Source organism: Heptranchias perlo, chromosome 40 (genome assembly GCF_035084215.1).
Source record: "Heptranchias perlo isolate sHepPer1 chromosome 40, sHepPer1.hap1, whole genome shotgun sequence".
Classification (NCBI taxonomy): domain Eukaryota; kingdom Metazoa; phylum Chordata; class Chondrichthyes; order Hexanchiformes; family Hexanchidae; genus Heptranchias; species Heptranchias perlo.
In genome coordinates this window covers 7,977,741-7,994,531 of record NC_090364.1, presented here as the reverse complement: position 1 = coordinate 7,994,531, position 16,791 = coordinate 7,977,741, and positions in this window count along the sequence as shown.

Sequence of the window (16,791 nt, the reverse complement as noted above, 5' to 3'; positions counted from 1 at the left end):
GACACAATATTTCGTGTTAGCACTCCTTGGTTAGAGAGGGGAAAATCATCCCGCTCCTAATCACTATCTAGTGGCCTACGGTGTGTGTCAAGGGAGATCAGGATTGGATTCAGCTGTGAAAGAAAGACTTGCATTTATATTTTTTTTTATTCGTTCGTGGGATGTGGGCGTCGCTGGCGAGGCCGGCATTTATTGCCCATCCCTAATTGCCCTCGAGAAGGTGGTGGTGAGCCGCCTTCTTGAACCACTGCAGTCCGTGTGGTGACGGTTCTCCCACAGTGCTGTTAGGAAGGGAGTTCCAGGATTTTGACCCAGTGACGATGAAGGAACGGCCGATATATTTCCAAGTCGGGATGGTGTGTGACTTGGAGGGGAACGTGCAGGTGGTGTTGTCCCCATGTGCCTGCTGCTCTTGTCCTTCTAGGTGGTGGAGGTCGCGGGTTTGGGAGGTGCTGTCGAAGAATCCTTGGTGAGTTGCTGCAGTGCATCCTGTAGATGGTACACACTGCAGCCACGGTGCGCCGGTGGTGAAGGGAGTGAATGTTTAGGGTGGTGGATGGGGTGCCAAACAAGGGGGCTGCTTTGTCCTGGATGGTGTGGAGCTTCTTGAGTGTTATTGGAGCTGCACTCATCCAGGCCTTTCACAACCTCAGGACGTCCCAAAGCACTTTATACCCAAGAAAGTACTTTTGAAGTGCAGTCACTGTTGTAATGTAGGAAACGTGGCAGCCAATTTGCATACAGCAAGGCCCCACAAACAACAACTATGTAAATGACCAGATAATCTGTTTTAGGTCTTGGATGGGGGATAAATGTTGGTCAGGATACCAGGGGACACTCCCCTGCTCTTCTTCAGATAGTGCCGTGGGATCTTTTGGCAGACGGGGCCTCGGTTTAACGTCTCATCTGAAAGACAGCACCTCCAACAGTGCAGCACTCCCTCAGTACTGCACTGGGAGTGTCAGCCTAGATTAAGTCTCTGGAGTGGGGCTCAGGCCCACAATCTTCTAACTCAAAGGCGAGCATAATACCCACTGGGCCGTGGCTGACACTGCAGTCCATCTTAAGGCACGCTGTACCTTTCCTTCATGCTTTGCCCTGGGTTATTTATTGTGGTTGAACACAAGCATGGACAATAGTCGTTCATCTCGTTTCTGTTTGTGGGAGCTTACCATGCACAAAATGGCTGCCCCCTTTGCCTACATAAAAGCGCTCGCTCCACTCCAAAGTCACTTTGTATATGAAGCACTTCGAAACACGTCTGAAAGATGTTCTACAGCTCCATGAAAAGCCAGTCTTTTCTTTCTCAAAGATTCGCAGCCTGTTAACTAAGTTTGGTCTCTGAAAGGCTTTCGAGTGTTTACTCTGAACCAGGGATTCACGGTAACCACGGCAACGATGCACGGTTGGTGCAGAAAGTTTCAACTGCTATACAACTTTGAGAACTGCCAGTCAGGTGATGGCTGGTCTGTCGTTCCCCTCCCCCCACCCCGGGGAGCCAGGGCAGATGGGTAAACTCTTTCATTATCAACAGTTGCTGCCTTGTCATATCCTGAATGGGACACAAAACTCTTAGGGTGAGAAAGGGATCAATCAAGTGTGCCTTAATCTATACAGCTAATTTAGACAGATGGCTCAGAGCCATCTCTGATTGAACTACTCTAGCTCGATGCCTGAAAGAACAGGGCACCCAATTTATAATACCTTAATGCCTCTTGTGTTGTCGGGAATTAGTTTGCTTGCAAGCATGAAATACTTGTTGACAAACATTAAATACGTGAGGTCAGTGCAGGGCTCAAAGAGCAAGCTGGCGTTTTTTCTTTGAGTTTTGTCTCCTTACACGTATATGAATCTTTTTTTGGTGTTAAGCCCCTCTCCCACGTCATCCACCCCTCCTGCCTCTGCCAGACCAATGCCACTTCCAAGTGTCAAAACCCCCCGCTGTCCTAAGTTGGTGGGTTCAGCGCACACGAGGGTTTTTTTTTCATTTAAACTTCGAGGCCCGGGTAAAAGAGCCAAGCAGGGGTTGCCAACCCTCCAGGATTGCCCTGGAGTCTCCAGGAATTAAAGATTAATCTCCAGGAGCAACCCGGGAGAAAAATCGTAGGAAAAATTGGGTGTTTTATTCATTTTCTTTCTTTGAACACTTTTGTTAGTTGGTTGTGGAGATGGTTGGCCGGGGGTCGGTGGGGGGAAATGGCTGTTTGGCGGGGGGGTTGGAGGCAGGAGGTCATGTGATGAAACCTCCAGGAATACTTCTGACCAGAGTTGGCAACCCTCGAGCCAAGGCCTTAGGCGTAGGCCGTCGCCAAGACTGAGAAGAGTCAGAGAGAAGACACGGTCAATCGAGGAGCAATGATTAGGCGATGATTAAAAAATGAAGAGGAGAAAGGGTGATGAGGAGAATTTGCCGCCTGTGGAGGATCAGCTGGTTTTCTCTCCTCCCTTTGTGGGGAGTCCAGCTCTAGAGGAGAGGATGAAAAGATCCTTGAGGAACACTGAAGCTAATTGTGGGAGGGCGCTGGGGTGGGGGGACAGCAGAAGAGAGGCCATTGCTAGAGATGCACTGGCTGCACTGTGGACTGATCATGATACTGTCCTGTCCTTCCTGGCTCAATACCACACTGGCTGATGCATTCACTCACTTGAGTCCCCAACTCAAAAAGAATGAAACGGGGAGAAATTTTTCGATCTCAAAGATCAAGGCTGACTCTATGATTCCCGATATTAACCGAAGAACCTTCCATTTGAATGTCAAATACATTGACGTTTGACCCCCCCCCAGAATAATCGGACGCACAAGGTGAGCAACCATGGTGCGTTATCCCTCCTTCTCCTCCTCTCCGCAGCACTTGATACTGTTAACCACATCTCTTCCCGCCATTGTCCACCTCTGTGGGATTGTCCAGCTCCTACCCTACAACCAGCGCTGTGTCGCCTGTTTGATATTGAGTTGTGGACAAGTCAGGATGATCCAAACCAACATTTTTGGCCACAGTTCCTTTGTCACTGACTCCATCCCCCCACCCCCGTCAGTCGGTTTGAGTCCTGTTCAACCCCAAGATGAGCTTCAAACCCCACATCATCTTATTTCCATCTCTGCAATATCACCCACCTCCGCCCTTCGCTCGGCTCCACCAGGACTGAAACCCTTATCCAAACGTTTGCCACCGGCAGACTTGATTTCACCAACATCCTCCGCGCCAGTCCCCCATCCTCTATAAACACTAATCCAAACTTCAGCTGCCCGTTAGCTGACCCATTAAGCAGTGTTCGCCCTACACCCGTCTCTCACCTACACTGGCTCATTCTCCCCATCTTCAAATTCCTCTATCACCTTTCACACCCTTCACTTGGGATCTCCTCCAGCCTTATGGTCCCTCCGGCACCCGCTGGTTCTCCCGACTTCTGCGCGTACCCATCCCCCTTCACCCCACCACTGGCGGCTAAACCTGCGGCCTCCACAGCCCCCCCTAAGGGCTCCTTTCCTTAAATCCCTCCCCCTCCCTTCTCTCTCCACCTTCAAAAGCCTCCTTAAAACCCATCTTTTCGACCAAGCTGGCGGTCACCTCTCCTGACCTTTGGCACGTCCTGAAGATGATAGCCCGGGTGTCTGGCCTCGCACATGAAAGACGGACAAGGTGGCAGAGAGCATTCAGCACCCAGTGCCCGTGGAGCGAAACGAACACCAGGTCAGTGCCTTCAGGAGGGAAAAGAAAGAAAGAACTTGCATTTATATAGCGCCTTTCACGGCCTCAGGATGTCCCAAAACGCTTTACAGTCAATGAAGTATTTTTGTAGTGTAGCCACTGTAGGAGATGGAGGGAATAATGTAGAGAAACATGGCCAATTTTCACACAGCAAGATCCCACAAACAGCAATGAGATAATGACCAGATAATCTGTTTTTTTTTTAAGTGATGTTTGTTGAGAGATAAATGTTGGCCAGGACTCCGGGGAGAACTCCCCCTGCTCTTCTTCAAAATAGCGGCCGTGGGATCTTTTACATCCACCTGAGAGGGCAGACGGGGGCCTCGTTTTAACGTCTCAGCCGAAAGACGGCACCTCTGACAGTGCAGCACTCCCTCAGTACCGCACTGGGAATGTCGGCCTGGATTTTGTGCTCAGTTCTCTGGAGTGGGACCTGAACCCAGCAGAGAGGAGAAAATTGGAATGGAATTTTTTTTTTTTAAATGCAGCCCCAGAAGATTCAAGGCAGCTTATCAAAAAAAACCCACTAACAATTGTTGTAATTCCAGCCCCGAACTCCTTAGAAATGTAAAAGAAAACCTGAAGTTTGTCTACAGTTTGGGCACAGCTATTTCCATCCCGTTAACTGCCACTAAGAAATTTTTGTTGTGGGAGATGCATTCGGATGAGGGTGGGGTGCGGATGGTAGGTGGGGGGAGGGGAACATAAGAAATAGGAGCAGGAGTAGGCCGTGCGGTCCCTCGAGTCTGTTCCGCCTTTCAATAAGATCATGGCTGATCTTTGACCTCAACTCCACTTTCCCGCCCAATCCCTTGATACCCCTAGAGTCCAAAAATCTATCCATCTCAATCTTGAATATATTCAACGACTCAGCATCCACAGCCCTCTGGGGTAGAGAATTCCAAAGATTCACAACCCTCTGCGTGAAGAAATTCCTCCTCATCTCAGTCTTGAATGGCCGATCCCGTATCCTGTGACTATGCCCTCTAGTTCTAGCCTCTCCAGCCAGGGAAAACAATCTCTCAGTAGCTACCCTGAGAAGCCCCCTCATAACCTTATATGTTTCAATGAGATCACCTCTCATTCTTCTAAACTCTAGAGAGTATAGGCCCATTCTACTCAACCTCTCCTCATAGGACAACCCTCTCATCCCAGTAATTAATCTAGTGAACCTTCGTTGCACCCCCTCTAAGGCAAGTATATCCTTCCCTAGATAAGGAGACCAAAACTGTACGCAGTACTCCAGGTGGGGTCTCTCCAAAGCCCTGTACAATTATAGTAAGACTTCCTTACTCTTGTACTCCAACCCCCTTGCAATAAAGGCGAACATGCCATTTGCTTTCCTAATTGCTTGCTGTACCTGCATACTAACTTTTTGTGTTTCTTGTACGAGGACACCCTAGTCTCTCTGAACACCAACATTTAATAGTTTCTCACCATTTAAAAAATATTCTGTTTTTCTATTCTTCCTACCAAAGTGAATAACCTCACATTTCCCCACATTATACTCCATCTGCCACCTTCTTGCCCACTCACTTAACCTGTCTATATCCCTTTGCAGACTCTTTGTGTCCTCCTCACAGCTTACTTTCCCACCTAGCTTTGTATCGTCAGCAAACTTGGATACATTACACTTGGTCCCTTCATCTAAGTTATTAATATAGATTGTAAATAGCTGAGGCCCAAGCACTGATCTTTGCGGCACCCCACTAGTTACAGCCTGCCAACCTGAGAATGACCCGTTTATCCTCACTCTCTGTTTTCTGTTCTTTAACCAATCCTCTATCCATGCTAATATATTACCCCAACCCTATGAGCCTTTACCTTTTATCCTTCCACCTGCTCCCAGTCAAAATAAAGAGAAGGTGGGGCCGGGCGGGGGTGGGGGGAGGGGAGATCATGAGGTTTAGCAATTCCGAGAGGTTGCAGCTGGCTGGAGAGGGTTTTCTTTTAAGCGGACGCATCCTTAGAGGCGGGACAATAGCTGAGCGAGGGTTAGTGGCAGAGAGTGTGCCAAGCCTTTCATTTGGAAATGAGGGGGTTTGTAAATGAATTAGTCTGACTGAGATTAGCCCTGATCACTGACACAGCCCCTAATAGCAGGGTCCATGCTGGGGGACTTTAGAGAGGACACAAAGGGAAGAGAGAGGAGAGAAGGGGTAATAAAGGAGGCCTCAAACAAAGCCCGCTTCAGCACTTACAGGAAATAGGAGGAAGAGAGAGCCAATCACTGGCCCGAGCTCCACTAATCAGTACCAGCTAGTTTATATTTTTATATATCATCTATCTCTATATTTATCTTTGTAAGTATGTCGACATTTATTTCTATCTCAGTGCATCCATCAATCTTTTTCAATGCATATCTATTTATCGATCTCTGAATATATCTATCTATATTTCTATCTATCTATCTATCTATCTATCTATCTATCTATCCATCTACCTATCCCTCAGGACCAGCCTCCCACCTATCAGTCCTTCCTCCTAAATTGGTCACTTAGACAACGTTTGGTTTGAAAGGTTTCTGTTTTATGAATTATTCTTTGTTCAGTTTTTCTATTGACTGAAAGCCCCAGTACTGAGCCTGCCCCATTGGGCGTAGAGATGTTTTTTAACACTAGATAGTAAACCCTGTGGTTTGTTTCGTGTGGATGGGACAGATGCTACCTCGTTCCCCCCTTGTTCTTTGTGCTTTCCTTGTTTCTGACTGCCCCGTCAGTCAGAGAAGCCTGATTGAAAAGAAACTTGTGGCTGTCCACTTGAGACTGCGATTAATCAGACATGACTCAACTCTCTGGCTCACGACTTAAGGAGGAGAGAGAGAGCAAAACATGGAGAGAAAGACAGCGAGAGAAAGGGAGAGAAAGGATAAGAGCCAGAGCAAAAGAAAGAGATATGTACGGACAGGGAAAAAAAAGAGAGAACAAAATATGGGGGAAAGAGAGCAAAAGATGGAGATAGAGAGGGAAAAAAAGGATGGAGAGAAAGACACAGAGCAAAGTGGGGAAAGAATGGGAGCGAGAGCAAAAGAAAGGCAGCAAAGGAAAGAGAGAAAGGAGAGTGAGAGAGAGAAAAGATGAAATAAAAGAGAGAACAAAAGAAAGAGGAAGTGTGGGGAAGGCAGACTGTGAGCGACAGCAAAAGCAAGAGAAGGTGAAAAAATGAGATAAGAAAAGATAGAACAAGAAGAGGAGAGGGTGAGAGAAAGAAAATGGTAAGTTCCTCCCAGTAGGCAAGTGTTTTAACCAAATAAGCTGTAGGTGGAAAACATTTGCTTTGCTTCTTTTTAATCTCATTCCTTGCTTGTGACAACGCAGTCCTGCAGCACACAAGAGTGGGCCTGTCTGGCTTTGCCCCATTCTCCCAGTTTATTGCTGTTAACGGTCTTTCATTCTCCTCCTCCCACCCGTCTTTCTCACATCACCTGAAGCGATGCAGGGGAGAAAAAAAAACAGGCTGCAACCACCAACAGCAAGAGGAGAGACGACTACAGAACGCGCGTTACCTGAACCCCCATCAAAATACTCCGAAGCAATCAGTCTGTCCGCCACACTCCTCCTCCTCCGTCTCCCCACACCCCCCCCACCAAAAAAAATGTTTCATTGTCCCTCAGAAAGTGTTTATCAATCACTCCGAGGCCTGTTCTCGCAGGCCGAGAGTACTGTCACAGCAAAGAAAAGGAGACGGAGACAATAGACAGCAGGCAAAAATCACTCGGGGACAAAGACGCACAGCTCAGCAATAAGGGTTTCAGGGCAGTATCTATTTAACACGGATTCCTTCAAGTGGCCAAGCAAACAGGGGGACAAAAGAGTCGGAGAATAGGTTCTATTGAGGCAGAAGGGGATTGAGCCTAACAAAATGCAATGTTAGTCCCTCTTCCCCTCCCTCCAAACATTTTTGCTGTCATTCCTTTAGACACCATAAAATGTTCAATGCTGCTTGTTAGTACTCGGGCTTTGTTGCACAGATGGCTGGACAACCTCCGAGGCCTTCTCGGGCCCTTTCTCTTTCTTTCGAGAGAGAAGAAAAGTTTCCCTCCAATATTCTCTCTCTGTGCCTCCCCCCTGAGGGTACTGGCTCATGCTGGGGTAATCCAAATCCAAAAGTCTGCAGCCCGTATCCGAACTCGCACCAAGTCAGTTCCCGTTTGCCCATCACCCCTGTGCCCGCTGACCTACGTTGGCTCCCGGTCCCGGCAACACCATGATTTTAAAATTCTCATCCTCGTGTTCAAATCTCTCTCCATGACTTTGCCCCCTCTCTATCTCTGTTACCTCCTCCAGCCCTACAACCCTCCGAGATCTCTGCGCTCCTCCAATTCCGGTCTCTTGCGCATTCCCCGATTCCCTTCGCACCACCAATGGCGGATGTGCCTTCAGTTGCCTAGGCTCTAAGCTCTGGAATTCCCTCCCTAAACCTCTCCGCCTCTCTCTCTTCTCCTTTAAGACACTCTTTAAAACCCACCTCTTTGACCAAGCTTCTGGTCACCTGTCCTAATAGCTCCTTATGTGTCTCGGTGTCAAATTTTGTTTGATAATCGCTCCTGTGAAGCGCTGTGGGATGTTTTACTATGTTAAAGGCGCTATATAAATGCAAGTTGTTATTGTTGACAGGCTGCTTGATTGCGAGGGGCATCACAGTCAAGCTTTAATCGGTAGCACTCTCGCCTCTGAGTCAGAAGGTCATGAGTTCAAGCCCCACTCCAGAGACTTGAGCACAAAATCCAGGCTGACACTCCCAGTGCAGCACTGAGGGAGTGCTGCACTGTCGGAGGTGCCGTCTTTTGGGTGAGACATTAAAGCGAGGCCCCATCTCAGGTGGATGTAAAAGACCCCAAGGTACTATTTCGAAGAAGAGCAGGGGAGTTCTCCCTGGTGTCCTGGCCCATATTTAATCCTCCACCAACATCACTGGAAAAAAAACCAAATGATCTGGTCATTATCACATTGCTGTTTGTGGGATCTTGCTGTGCGCAAATTGGCTGCTGCGTTTCCTACATTACAACAGTGTCTACACTTCAAAAGTACTTAATTGGCTGTAAAGCGCTTTGGGACGTCCAGAGGTTGTGAAAGGCGCTATATAAATGCAAGTCTTTCTTTTTTCTTTTCAGGTGGCACCTTTAACAAGTAGGTCACGGGGGGCGGGGCGGGGGATGGGGTACAGGTTTGTACAGACGGAATTTTAATATCTCACAGAATCGCTGCAGTTGTGACCTGAGATCCTAAAAGTGGAGAAGATGAAGGAGGCAATTTGTAAAGAGAGAGAGAGATAAAAAAAAAGGTTTTAAATGTAAATTCGGGACCTCAGTCACCTCTTCAGTGACAGGCACAAAGAACGAAAGGATTTGCCTTCTCCCAGTCCGCTCGTGGAAATTTATGCGCAGATTTGGAATTGTTCTGTGAGCCTCAGCTAAATATCTACACAGTCACAGGAGTGAAGTTACTGCCCCCTTGTCCAGTCAGGCCCCAGTCAATACCAGGCCTCATGCAAAGAAATCTTGTTGGAAGCTCCTGTACTGTGTGTCCCTCTTTTTGTGCTGTTTCGCTCCCCGCCCTCCCCTTAATCTAATTTAAGCAAACAGATGGGCAGTGATCAAAAAATTCCATTGGACATCTGGTGCAGAGTGTTGGGCCCAGAACTATCGGACCCCCCCCTTGGCGAGTTCAAACTCAAGCTGCTTTTCCGTTGGCCTTCGAGAAGGTGACAATGCCCCTGATTCTCAATCCGTGCGACCGATGGCAACTCCAGCTTAAACCTTACCTGATTCGCTGAATACCGTTGTTGAGAACATGCGCACTTAATCCGGGCCGACACTCCCGGTGCAGTGCTGCATTGTCGGAGGTGCCGTCTTTTGGATGAGACGTTAAACTGAGGCCCCGTCTGCCCTCACGTAGAAGATCCCACATCCACTATTCGAAGAAGAGCAGGGGAGTTCTCCCCATTGTCCTGGCCAATATTTATCCCTTTTGACACATGAGGCATAGTATATGCAGGCCTCACAAAGCCAGCGTGTTACCATGGCAATGGGTCCTTCCTTCCTTCCTTTCTTTCTTTCTTTCTTTCTTCCATCCTTCCTCTCTTTCTTTCTTTCTTTCTTTCTTTCTTTCTTCCTTCCTTTCTTTCTTCCTTCCTTCCTTTCTTTCTTTCTTTCTTTCTTTCTTCCTTCCTTCCTTTCTTTCTTTCTTTCTTCTTCCTTTCTTTCTTTCTTTCTTTCTTCCTTCCTTTCTTTCTTTCTTCTTCCTTTCTTTCTTTCTTTCTTCCTTCCTTTCTTCCCTCCTTTCTTCTTCCTTCCTTCCTTTCTTTCTTTCTTTCTTTCTTTCCTATTTTGTCTTCTCTCCCACTGTGGGTGATGTCCTGCCCTTTGGGGCTGGAGTCTTCACCCAAGTTTCTCCACAATAAAAATAAATAGAAAGGGAAACATTTGAAAGTTGGGTCAGAGAACATTTCCAACAGGGATCTCTGGGAAAAATGTAACCTCGCTCAGTTTCTGGTGAGTGAGTTATTCAACATGGGAATCAGGAGAAACACTGAGATTTACTCGTGCCACCTTAAACAACGAATTATATTCCATGAACCTCTCCCACTAGCTGTATATGTGATGCCTTCCATGGTAAAATAGCCTGCAGATTCACACATGAAGAATAACTACTTCTGCAAGGTACTGGAGACCGGCCAGCACCAGTGTAAGGTACTAGGTTTGACCTCCCCCTGTCTGTGCTGGTCATGGCCAGGGTGACTTGAGGCCATGTTGCAATTGGCTTCAGTGTCCATGGGTGAAGGGGAGAGAAAATTAACAAAGGTTACTGCTCTTGTTCGCTATCCAGCAAGAAAGTCCATGAGAATGGATGAATCTTTAGCTGGGCTGTGATGCCCCTTATAGTCAAATAGCCTGCAGACACTTGCATGTGAAGTCTTCTGGATGAAATGTTATGCCAAGGCCCTGTCTACTAGTCCACGTGGATCTCAACAATTTCATGGTACGATTCGAAGAGCCAGGGCTTCTCCTGGTGTCTTGGCCAACATTCTTCCCTCAACCAGCAGAAAAAAGACCATTCGTCTCATTTGCTGTTTGTGGGATCTTTCTTTGTGCCAAATAGCTGCCATGTTTGGTACATGACTGCAATTCGAGAGTAGATCATAGGGTGTAAAGTGCTTTGGCATGTCCTAAGATGCACAAAGGAACCTTCCCCCATGTGTTTATCTAGAATGGTTTTGGTGTGAGGTGACTCTTAGTTCAAACATGGACTGTTGTTTAATAAAACTCAAATCCAGGCTGGACAGGACAGAATTACAAATATCCGCTGTGGTTAAGTTCTAAACCATTCCATTCTTATGGAAGGAAAATTAAATTTTTTGGTAAGAATCGTATTCTCCTTCCTGCTTCCCAAAATATCCTGTAAATGAGTTCATTGTTGGTTGCCTTATTGAAAGGGTCAGGATGAGGTATTGTGTGTGTGGGGGGAGGGCAGGAGTGATGTTAATTAAAACAAATGTAAATCTCTCTATACAACACACAACCATCTGGTGTATGACACAGATCCTGCCAATCAAAGACCCATCCATCGGAGGTACTTGGGGGGAAGGGGGGGGGAATGCCTGGTAACCATGGTGACAACAGAATGAACAGCATTAGGCTTATTCATTGCTAGGCCTCAGCACCTATGGCCCATTCTCCTACTCTTTGTATGTCACAGAAGGGGCTCCTCGCTGCTTAATTACGTAAACCAAGATTTCTGCTGAGGAAAAGGGACAGCAGAGATGCCCAGAATGATAGGCCTGGTTGGGTGAGGGCGGTCGAGCTATGGGAGTTAGTGACATGATCACCTGTTCCTGTGGCTTGCCTGCCAGACACTCCCTGTCCACACAGCAGCCTTTTGTTAAAAAGGGTGTCTTGCTAACAACAACAGCACAGGTCAGTCAGTGCTGAGATTCTGTAATTGGAGAGTTGGGCATTTATTTATTTGTTGATTTTCTCCTCCTATCCTGAAGGCAGTGACTCCCACTGCGGTACCATTATCCATCCATTACCCTGTCCATTGGGTCGTTCTCCATAAATGAGCCCAGTTAGTGAGCAAATAGCTTGTTTGTCCTTACCCAATATGGCGGGTGATGCACCGCTGGCCGCATGTACGCGCCACTTCCTGCCCGCCATTTTGGGGCCTCAGTAGGCCGCATAGCGCCTGAAAAACAGGCGCCATGTGACCTAATTTCTAGGCCAAGATCTTTCTTTATACAACATCTTAGGACATGCTAAAGCACTTTACATCCAATGGTCTAATCACAGAATGAGCTCAGCAGCCTATTCGCTCTTGGGGAGCATCACAACTGAGCCTGTTCATGCCCTGATCCAACAATGCTAACTCCCCAGCACGTGGTCACTGGGCAGGAAAACTGGCTGATCCCCCTCCTCCAATCCCCCCCCCACCCACCCCCCCCCCCAACACATACTCAAACACAGGGATGCTGAGGCCAACTGTAGTACTGGAATGAGCACTGACTGGGAGCTCAGTCACGTATTCCTTCTAACTACCTGAGCCATTGGAGGACCGGTAGAGTGCGTGGGTTGACCACATCAAAGGTAAGGTCATCAGATAGGGACGGATGAGTGAAGCCATCTTAGCTGATCCATTCAGAATATTTGGCCATGACGGTCTTCGCGGTAGAATAGTCCGTTGACCGTCTCCCCCAAGCATGAGGAACAGCCACTTGGGTTGGCCAATGGACCTTCCAACTATCTCTTGACTAAGTCTGAGATTTTTGCCTCCCATCACTAGGAGACCTTGATGCCTGGCAGCCAGGAGTCCATCTTAAAGAAAGATCTTGGCCTAGAAATTGGGCCAGGTAGCGGCTGTTTCTCAGGCGCTACGCGGCCTACTAAGGCCCCAAAATGGCGGGCAGGAAGCGCGTGCCTACACCCGGCTGGAAGTGCGTCACCCGCCATATTGGGTAAGGACAAACAAGCGGCGTCCTTTACCCATGCCTGAAGCAGGCGTTAAGCCCTTTGCACACGCGAATAAGGGGCCTAAGTTGTAGAGCCAGCAATACTAAGTTGACCAGTAAGCTCCCTCAGCGACGCCATTGATAAGTGCACTGGCCAGTGTGTAATTGAGCCATGAAGAGCTGATGGTCCCAAGGCCAATTTTTGGTCTGCGCTGAATTAGCTGATCTCCAGCAGTCGGGGGCACTAGAATTGGTCACAGGCCCAAGCCTCCCATTCCTGATCACTACTTAGCAACCTCCTGCTATCAGATATGGACAGGATCAGGTTTGGCCATGATGGTCCCCGTGGTAGAATAGTCCGCTAACCCTCTCCCCCACCCATGAAGAACAGCCACTAGGGTTGGGCATCTTGAAGGCTCCTCGGGTCCATGTATCCACAGTCGAGCAAGACTCAGCTTCAGAAGGGAGGAGATTGGGGAGGGGGATGAAAAACAGATTAACAGAGATTCCTTCTCTCTTTAGTGGTTCTGCCGTTTGTTGTGTGTCACAGCGATAGGAACTGTATGTCCGAGGGTGCAGCTAGTGGGGAGGACATTAAATGTTGCACTCTGAAGTAGACTCCGCACACAGAATCTCAGCCCCTTTAACAAAGTCTTTTGTGTGAACGCCCAGGCTGTAGTTGGGTTTGAGTGCTTATGGGCTTGTCGTTTGAGACGCTCGTCATAGAATCATCGAATGATACGTCACAGAAGGAGGCCATTCGGCCCATTGAAAGAGCTATCCAATTAGACCCACTCCCCTGCTCTTTCCCCAGAGCCCTGTAAATTTTTCCCCTTCAAGTATTTATCCAATTCCCTTTTGAAAGTTACTGTTGAATCTGCTTCCACCGCCCTTTCAGGCATCGCATTCCAGATCATCACAACTCGCTGAGTGAAAAAATTCTCCTCATCTCCCCTCTGGTTCTTTCGTCAATTATCTTAAATCTGTGTGTCCTCTGGTTACCGACCCTCCTGCCAGTGGAAACAGTTTCTCCTTATTTACTTTATCAAAACCCCTCATGATTTTGAACACCTCTATTAAATCTCCCCTTAACCTTCTCTGCTCTAAGGGGAACAATCCCAGCTTCTCCAGTCTCTCCGCATAACTCAAGTGTCGCATTTGTAGTTGTGGCAAGAGAGGTTGTGAAGTCAAAGGTCAACTTCCCGAGCTGATGTTAAGAGTAAGATGACTGGGTTGTCATGGCAACGAGCACCGTGGCCAGCAGCTGTTTTATTTTGACGATTTATGGATTCCTAGAAGGTTTGGGGGGTGTGAGGGGGGGGGAAACAATACAGGGGCAGGCACTCCTTCTGTAGATACAGACTACCCTTTGTGGGAAAGGGCCACCATCTTGTGCGCTGGCGTAGTCGATCGATCAAGTTGGCAGATCTGTTTTCTCGTTCGGATTCGGTGAGTGGGGGAAGAAAGGAGAGACGGGGTCTGCATGAACCGCTGTCTCGAATTATACCGGGCAGTTTGGAGGTGAGATTTAGAGCAGGGAGTTTGTCCAAACTGTGGACCAAGGGGCCTCTCGAACTGCCGATCCATCCCAAGATTACCTCAAAAGGGCAGGGGGCGCGGGAAGGAAATTCATCATACTTGCTCCCGAGGCAGTACAAAGAAGGTTCACTCGGTTAATCCCGGGGATGAGGGGGCGGACATATGAGGAGAGGTTGAGTAGATTGGGACTCTACTCATTGGAGTTCAGAAGAATGAGAGGCGATCTTATTGAAACATATAAGATTGTGAAGGGGCTTGATCGGGTGGATGCGGTAAGGATGTTCCCAAGGATGGGTGAAACTAGAACTAGGGGGCATAATCTTAGAATAAGGGGCTGCTCTTTCAAAACTGAGATGAGGAGAAACTTCTTCACTCAGAGGGTAGTAGGTCTGTGGAATTTGCTGCCCCAGGAAGCTGTGGAAGCTACATCATTAAATACATTTAAAACAGAAATAGACAGTTTCCTAGAAGTAAAGGGAATTAGGGGTTACGGGGAGCGGGCAGGAAATTGGACACGAATTTAAATTTGAGGTTAGGATCAGATCAGCCATGATCTTATTGAATGGCGGAGCAGGCTCGAGGGGCCGATTGGCCTACTCCTGCTCCTATTTCTTATGTTCTTATGTTCTTATAAATATAAGATAGTTACTAATAAATCCTGTAAGGAATTCAGGAAGAACTTCTTTACTCAGAGAACAGTTAGAATGTGGAACTTGCTACCACAAGGAGTAGTTGAGGTGAATATCATAGATGCATTTAAGGGGAAGCTAAATAAACACATGAGGGAGAAAGGAATAGAAGGATATGTTAGATGAAATAGGGAGGGAGGAGGCTCGTGTGGAGCATAAACACTGGCATGGACCAGTTGGGCCGAATGGCCAGTTTCTGTGACATTCCATGTAATTCTATGTACTGCATTTGATTTCCTGTCTGTTAATTTGTATGGTTCAAAAATCATATGCCCCTTGCATCCACATGTTCAAAAAAGCCTCCCTGGTGTGTGTGAGAGGCTCCTCACTGGTAGCGTGGAGTCAGAAAATCAGAGTGACATTGAGGTCAAAGTAGGGCAGGGCGTGTCCAAACTGTGGCACATAGGCCACGTGACCTCTTGAGCCCTGGCTATCCGACCCTTGAACCCCAGGCAATTGAATTCAATTCCCGCTTATATTTCTTAATCGTTGGTTTGTCCTGTTTGAATTTTTTTTTGGGGGTGCGGGGAGTGCCTGGAGGTTTGCTCCTTGTCTCGGCGGTGGATAATTTCCACATCGGAACACTGAGCTCTGATGGTATCACTAACCTGAGCTATATGCAAATTAACGGGACATGGGTTTAAAGTTTATATGTGACCCCCACTGTGGTATCCACCAATACAGCTAGCGTTCCTGATGCAGCCCAAGAAATCGGGCTAGAGCTGCCAGCAAGGTAAGGCAGGGGGTGCGGGTGGGGGTACCGCGGACCCAGATGGTAGGGCTCAGGTTATTTTTGTGGGCCCTGGAGTTACGCTCCAGCTCCTGCTCCTTTTGGGGCCCACAAAGATAATTAAACACTTATCCTTTCATCGGGCCTCTGGTTCCATCGCCCCGGGGAATGGAAATCGGGGTCATATTTACGTCTTAGGGCCCCCTCTCCGCCCCCGATTTCCATATTAAAAGGGGCCCGTCGCCTGAATCAGGCGGGAGCTTTGGACACCCGACGGCAGGCCCCTTTCAAAATGGCACCGGTCGCATCGATGGTGTTACCGGGGGCGATGAGCCCTCCGACCCTGTTTTGAGGCCAACATCGCCAGGCCAAGAGAGTCAAAATCAATCCTGTTGACTCCAACGTTTACCTCAAAACTATCAGTCTTTAATTGACCCTGGGAAGGAAGAGCAATTAGACCTGTGGCCTTAAAGGGATAGGCCGCTCACACACCTCAGCAGCAGAATGACACGTTGTGCATCATATGGTCCATTGCTCGCTTTCCTCATAAAACAGCGCATCGTCTCGGGTACTGCAGAACAGTCAACAATTTTAGAAAGAAAAGAAAGGACTTCCATTTATACAGCGCCTTTAACAACCTCAGGACGTCCCAGAGCGCTGTACAGCCAATGAAGTACTTGTTGAAGTGTGGTAACTGTTGTAATGTAGGAAACGCGGCAGCTAATATGCGCACAGCAAGATCCCACAAACAGCAATGAGATAAATGACCAGATTACCTGTCTTTTAGTGAAGCTGGTTGAGGGATAAATATTGGCCAGGACACCGGGGGAGAACTCCCCAGCTCTTCTTCGAAATAGTGGCCGCGGGATCTTTTACGTCCACCCGAGAGGGCAGACGGGGTCTCGGTTTAACGTCTCATCCGAAAGACGGCACCTCCGACAGTGCAGCACTCCCTCAGTACTGCACTGGGAGCGTCGGCCTGGATTTTGTGCTCTGGTCTCTGGAGTGGGGCTTGAACCCACGACCTTCTGACTCAGAGGCGAGAGTGCTCCCCTCTGAAACACGGCTGTCACCTGGTCCCAAAAAATAATACATTAAAAAAAAAAATTCTCTGCAATGTGATGTTTTTGGGGATGGGGATTAGGCTGGGGGAGGGGGAGGGGGAGGGGGGCAGAATTAA